This window comes from Melospiza melodia, chromosome 1 (genome assembly GCF_035770615.1).
Source record: "Melospiza melodia melodia isolate bMelMel2 chromosome 1, bMelMel2.pri, whole genome shotgun sequence".
NCBI classification, from domain to species: domain Eukaryota; kingdom Metazoa; phylum Chordata; class Aves; order Passeriformes; family Passerellidae; genus Melospiza; species Melospiza melodia.
The window spans coordinates 64,684-71,600 of NC_086194.1; the positions used below are offsets into that span (position 1 = coordinate 64,684).

A 6,917-nucleotide genomic window follows, 5' to 3' on the forward strand; every position below is an offset into this window, starting at 1 on the left:
GAGCCGCTCAGTGCGCTCGGTGCGGCTTGGCTCGCTTCGGCCGAACTCGGAGCCGTTCTGTGCGCTCGGCGCGGCTCGGCTTCATTCGGCCGAACTCGGAGCCGCTTAGTGCGCTCGGCGAGGCGAGGCTCGCTACGGCCGAACTCGGAGCCGCTCAGTGCGCTCGGCACGGCTCGGCTTCATTCGGCCGAACTCGGAGCCTCTCCGTGCGCTCGGCGGGGCTCGGCTCGCTTCGGCCTAACTCGGAGCCTCTCAGTGCGCTCGGCGCGGCTCGGCTCTCTTCGGCCCAACTCGGAGCCGATCAGTGCGCTCGGCGCGCCTCGGCTCTCTTCGGCCGAACTCGGAGCCGCTCTCTGCGCTCGGCGAGGCTCGGCTCGCTTCGGCCGAACTCGGAGCCGCTCTGTGCGCTCGGCGCGGCCCGGCTCGCTTCGGCCCAACTCGGAGCCGCGCTCTGCGCGTTCGGCTGAGCTCGGCTCCGCTCGGCTCCCGTCGCCGCCTCACGTTAAACTCGCCCGGCTCGGGGCTCTCCTGCTGCCGCGTCCCGCGGGCGGCCCGGCCATCCCACGGACACGATCGGGAGCGCGGCGTGGCACAGGAGCTCATTGGGCTGTGACCGCACTCGCGCTAATTAGCGCGCACGAGAGCAGCGGGCTCGGTTCGGCTGAGCTCGGCTCGGTTCAGGCAGCCTCGCAAGCCTGGCCTCGGTTCGCTCGAGGCCGTCAGGTTCGGCCGGTCTCGCCTTGGTTCGGCTGAGCTCGTTCCATTCGGCCGAAGGAGGCGTCGTTCTCTCGTGTTTTTTACAAATATCTTTCTATATTGACTGTATATTTCTATATTTAGTTTTATACTTCTATAATACTTCCATTATTCCAAATAAAAACCCCGTCTCTAACCAAATAAATAAAAAAACCCCGATTCTTTTAAAGGATATTGAAATATTTTTTATTTATACTTTGTATAATTATAGATTCATATTTTAATTTATCGTTTCTTTGGATGTATTACATTAATAATGACATATTATATATATAAAATTTTTAAATAGATTTAAATTATTATTTAAATTATGTATAATATCTACTGCTACAACTAATTTTTTCTTATATTTTTAATTTTTATATTTATCTGTATGTATTTATTATATATTTCTAAACTTAGATTTCTACTTTTATATTATTTGTATTTATAGATTTTACAATCAAAACCCTGCCTATTGACCAATAAAGAAAACCCGCTTTATTTAAGTATTTTAAAAATATTTTCATGTTTATAATTTTCATATTTATATTTATAATTTGTTCAATATTAGATGAGAACACACCTGCTCCTGCACCGCTCCCTCTCCTGGGGACCTTGGGGTGCCCCAACGGCATCAGAGCCCTGAGTCTTCACCCCCTTCTCCTCTATTTAGAAACTTCACTGGAACTTTTTTCTGGAAACAAAGACATTACCTAAATCCTCTCCCCGTGTCCCAGACAGATGGATATTCAGTTATTAGTTGGCTGGGCAGCAGTTTCTTAAACAGAATGATAAACAAGATGTGAACATTTCAGCTACAAGCAAATAGGCAAATCTGAACAAGATACTGGTGGGCAACCACTGAAGTTATTTTGAAGGAATTTTTTAAACAATAAAATACTGATACCACAAAAATAAAGCAAAAAGCTAACTACTGGCTAAGAATGAAGGAAAAATTAACTTTTGACAGCAACAACATTCCAACCACACAGGCTTTTTCCCAATGTCATACCTTATAACTACCTCTCTTGGGAATTCTCATCACGTATCCCAAAAGGAATAAATACCTCAGAGCGTCCTAAAGCAAAAAGTAGCACACATGAGCTCCTCACACTCCCGGGAGGCCGGCACAGCGTGCACTGAGTCTGCAACAAATTCTGCTCAGTGAGGGTCTGCAAACAAAGGTTCAACTGATGAACTGAACTGATTTTAAAGGGAGGTTTTCTAAGCACAGAAGCACAACAAAGAACAAGCAAAAACAATTCTTAAAAACAACCTGCAAGTTTTGTTTAGCATATATGCAACTGATTTCCACCCTGTGGCTTCTCACTTTGATTTGTCTGTAGGTTCAGGAAGATGACAATGCACACTCTGCCTTCCCTGAGCCCCCCACAGCAGCTGAGCGCTGCTCCGTGTGCTCAGATCATCAGGAACTGGATTGCACGTGCCTGGATGGACTGGAACTGCTCTGCTGCAGATTCAGGAGACGATGGCAGAGAGGGGCTGGCCGAGGCGTCGTCCCAATTCCATTTCTGTGTGACAAGAAGCGGTTTGTTCCCAACGGGTGCAACAATCCCCAGCTCGCTTCCATGGTGAGTACCGATGGCACACAAATGGCAGCCTGAGGAAATCGTATTCTGGGCTCTAAGTGCTTGGGACGGGGTCTGATTTTTTGTTTTGCATCTGGATGATGATTAGTACGACAGGGCCCTGATTGATGACATGGCAGCACAGAATTAAAAACTCCTCGACAGGATTACATCGACTTCTAGGAAAAGACAAAAGCCTAGGACCCTTCTGAAATCTATTTTTAATGCGAAGCACACGGATTGTCACTATGCTGCGCCTTCCAGCTTTTCAAAGCAGCTTACTTCTGAAGACCAGAAAACATTTATTTCTACAGAAACAATGGGCAACCCCCAGGCTAATCTCAGCACTACTGTTTAATAGGGGATCTGCCAGCATGCCAGTCCAGCTTCAAGTGTGCTTTATTTCAGTCTAACATCCCCTCAAAATTCTTCTCACATCTCCCAACACTGACATCTTATTTTCCCCTAAAGCTTCTCATCATTAGCAATTTCCAAGTAACATGGTATTTTTACAACATTCAAAAATGTCATGCTGGACTGTGCTAGAGAGTAATTTGCATATATAAGCTTAGCAAAGTTTGAATTGACTTGTCCAGAGAAAAAACCTACAAGTGAACACCTACACCTGCCTACAAAGAGCTAACAAGCCCCTGGCAGCTGCCAGCATCAAAGCACAGCGGATGTTTCTAATACAGGGTAAGGATAATATCACATTCTGTTCTCTCCAGCTTCTTTTCCCTGCAGTCATATTTTGCTTCTTATGATTTTTTTAGTCTCTGTATCTTCTTGGACAGCACCGAGCCCGACGACGAGGATATGAGAGTCTTTCCCTGTCGGACGGAGAGAACCAGGAAAACAGTTAAAATAAGAACAGGGCAGTTTGAAATTCATACTTGCAACGAGAAGCAGCGCCTAACAAACAGAACAAAAGTAAACAAAGCATGGTACCTCCCTGGGGACAGAAGACTTATAAACTCTCCAGAATTTACAATTCTAGCGACCATCCCCTTCAGGACAGCAGCCAAGTGTCCCATGGGGTGGTGCTGCACCAAAGAACCATCTGAGAGGTTCCAAAGAGTGAAATGCACAATATTTTGCAAAGACAAAAAATCTTGCAAAATAACAAAAATACAATAGATGTAAACTACAGGGTAAGAGTACAAGTGTTCACTTTAAGAGCTGGAACCATCCAGGTGAGCACCTGATAAATGGATCCTCACAGGAGTTTGAACCCTTCAGGACACAGAAGGGTTTTCCCCAGAAACTTCACAGACTGAGTTTTGATAGAAGTACACTTGCCAGACCCTCAGAAACGTCACCCATTCTCCAGGTGTCTGGAGAGAACTGCAAATGGCTCTCACGTAGTTTGAGCTAGTTGTGTAAGGTCTCAGGGTGAATTTCACCAGATGCAACCAAACTGGGCAACTCCCAGTGGGACAGAAGGAACACAAAGCTTGGGTAAGCAGAGCTGCAGCAAATACTGAGGAAACAAACATAACAGCGTAAAAAATAATAAACCATCCTTTTTTTTCCCTCTTGCTTTTGTTTTTTTCTTATTCAGATCAGCACAGCAATTAAAGAGAACGTGAAAAACTCACCATTACTGAACATTTCATCATCTGTAAGCTGAGCATCCTTAGCATAGAGGACTCCAAAGTTAAAATTCACCGATCCCTGGGAAATAAAACCAAATATCGTATGGTAAACAATCAAACAGCAGTCATAAAAATTTGTTTCCTCTAAGGACTATCTGGTATGTATGTATCTTTGCATTACACATTAGAACATACACTTTATACCATCTCCTAATAGGTAATAATTTACCTTTGAACTTTGTTAGTATAGCATGAATTTTTAACTTAAACTGGTGATCTATTATTATTAAGTTGGTGCTTAAAGTTATTTCTGCTGTCACGTTCAAAAAAACATGAATTTTTTTTACTGGAATGAGCAATTGATTTCAAAGTCATCAAAAGCCCACCAAAACACAAAGCTGGGTTCACTGGACGGGTCTGTGAGCTAGAAGTAGTTAGGCTTGTACTTCCCTCTTGCTCTTCCAGAACCAATAAATCCTGTCAACAAAACCAGGATCTTTAGCCCGCTGCTGTGAAAGATTCTACAAGGATGATGGTTTGATTTGTGTTTAGAAGTTTTGATTTGAAATGGCCAGTCCAATGGATAAAGACAGTTTAGGTAGTATTACATTGCTATTATTATTATTTCTATTATTATTTTTACTATTACTACTGCTATTGTTATCATCTGCTACTGGAAGAAACAAACCAGTAGTACCTATACTTAATTACTTTTATTTCCAGGAAATAATAAAGAAAAAGAACCAAACCAAAAAAAGTCACTTCCTACCTTTTATATCAAGGGATGAAAAATTTCTCTTGGGCTCTTCTCCAATTTATCAAGACTCATAGCAATGAAAGGCAAACAAAACAGCGCTTTATAGAAGGCCAAGTGCACGTTTCAAGGCTGAACCACCAACTGATTGCAGTGACAGCAGTTACAACATGAATCCTTCCTAGAGCCTCTGTGAAATGGAATGTTCTGTGGAACTGCCGTTTCTTTCCCAAAATACTAACTTCCAACACTTCCTAAACGTATTTTGTATTTTAAAACCACAGAAGTTAGTGAGACTCTGTGTGGAGATCAGGTTTAAATTTATTTCCTTCCAAAGCACAGAGCTCTGTTCCATCACCCTTCCCTTTGGCTCTACACTGAATTATGGTGAGCATTTGAGGACTGCTCAATAATCGATTCTATTTCTCTCTTTTTCTAGTTCTCTCTATTCCTAAATCATTCAAGACAAGTCAAATGAAAAATGACAAGTTCAGCATCAGAGTCACACTTTTTCCCTTTGTCTGCTCAAGAACAGGCTCTAAATCCACTTATTGCTGCCTTCAACGATTCAGACTTGCAAAACCATTCTTACATGTTTTACAGCTTTATCATACAACCCACAGAACGCAAGCTCTGAATTACAGGAAAAGGTACACAGGCAAATATCTAAAGGGATCACTTATTTGTAAATACATACCTTGATAGAGAGCGCACTGAGAACCTTTCTGTGGGACTCTAAGGGACGCATGCTTTCTGAGCACCCTGTAAACAAGAAAAGCTACGATATATTACAGGACATCCCCACTTTTTCTACATATTCAAATAGAATTTTTAATAAAAACAGTTCAGTTACAAAAGAAGGAAGAAAACCAAGCTAATTTTACTCAGCTGTATTTACTGCCGATTTAGAGAAAAATGCCGGGCCGCGTCGGCCGTTGCGTCACACGCCGCGCCGGCAGCAGGGCCTGCCGGGAGTTGGAGTCTCGGGCTGGCAGCCACTCACGTGCCGCGTCAGCCGCTGCGTCACACGCCGCGCCGGCAACAGGGCCTGCCGGGAGTTGTAGTCTCGGGCTGACAGCCACGGCTCCGTCCCCCGCCACCGGGAGCTGCAGTCCCTCCTGGGCATCAAACGGGTCCTTCGCCCCAGGGCGGGGAAGGACCTGAGGCAGCACCGCTCCTCCCGGATGCCCTCTCTTTTTTCCTCCAACTCTTTTTACTTTTTTCACTCTGTTTTTTTTTTCACCACTTCCCTTCCCCCTTGCTCTCCTGCTTCCTTTCATTTCCTTTCCTTTCCTTCCCTTCCCTTTGCCTTTCTTCTATTTCTGATCTTGGTTTACCTTTCCACCTTCAGAATAAAAAAGCAGCAGTAGAAACTTTCAGGCTACCCGGGAGTAAAAATAAAACTCCAAAACGAAAATGCTTTAAAGAAAACGATTTATTCCCTGGGAGCCTGAAATTTTCTACTGCTGCATGTGACACAGAGCTTTTATTCCTTCTTATAGATAGTTGATATTTTATATATATTTATAGTTTATGTTGATGCATTATATTAATAACTACATATAATATGCACCTTATTCAAAAAATATACGGGAATTATTTTTTAAATTATTTACCATATCTACTGCTACAACTTATTTTTCCTTATATTTCTAATTTTTATATAAATCTTTAATGTGTTTATGATATATTTCTATACTTATATTTCTACCTTTATATTATTTGTATTTGTAATTTTTACACTAAAACCCCTGCTTTGGCAAAGAAAAAACAAAACCATCCATTATTTTAAACTACCTAAATTTTTTTTATATTTATATTTATCATAATATACAACAAATGATAGATATAAGTAGATAGATATATCACACCCGCATTTATATCTATTTTATATCCATTTCCTATAATATTTTTCATAAAATATATGCAGTATTATGTGTATTATATATTGTATCAATTTATGTTATTTTACATTTACAATTTATTAATAATTTTTTATAGATCTGCATATAGTTGCAATACATTTATATATTTGTATTTTTGCTTGGCTTGTATTTACATTTATATTCTCTATTCATATATCTATAAACATACACAATACTCTATTAAAATTAGAGTAACTTATTGTAACATATAATGACTTATGTTACATGTTAAATTTTAAAAATTGACCGAATATATAAAAATAAAATTGGCTCATTCCCATTGCTACACATCTATTTCTTTTTTTCAATATAGTTA

The 6,917-nt window shown here is 41.5% G+C and overlaps 1 long non-coding RNA gene across 2 annotated transcripts; it reads right to left on the minus strand.

Moving 5' to 3' along the window:
* Window positions 1-1,211: 1,211 nt before the first annotated feature.
* On the minus strand, window positions 1,212-5,598 carry LOC134419751 (uncharacterized). Of its 2 annotated transcripts, XR_010028165.1 has the most exons (6): window positions 5,374-5,598; window positions 4,692-4,866; window positions 3,926-4,001; window positions 3,529-3,807; window positions 3,040-3,157; window positions 1,212-2,270 (listed from the first exon to the last, which is right to left on the minus strand). It is a non-coding gene; the product is annotated as an uncharacterized LOC134419751 (long non-coding RNA). The 2 variants fall into 2 exon arrangements; XR_010028171.1 differs by lacking the exon at window positions 3,529-3,807 and having other exon boundaries at window positions 4,692-5,598.
* Between the last annotated feature and the right edge of the window lie 1,319 nt (window positions 5,599-6,917).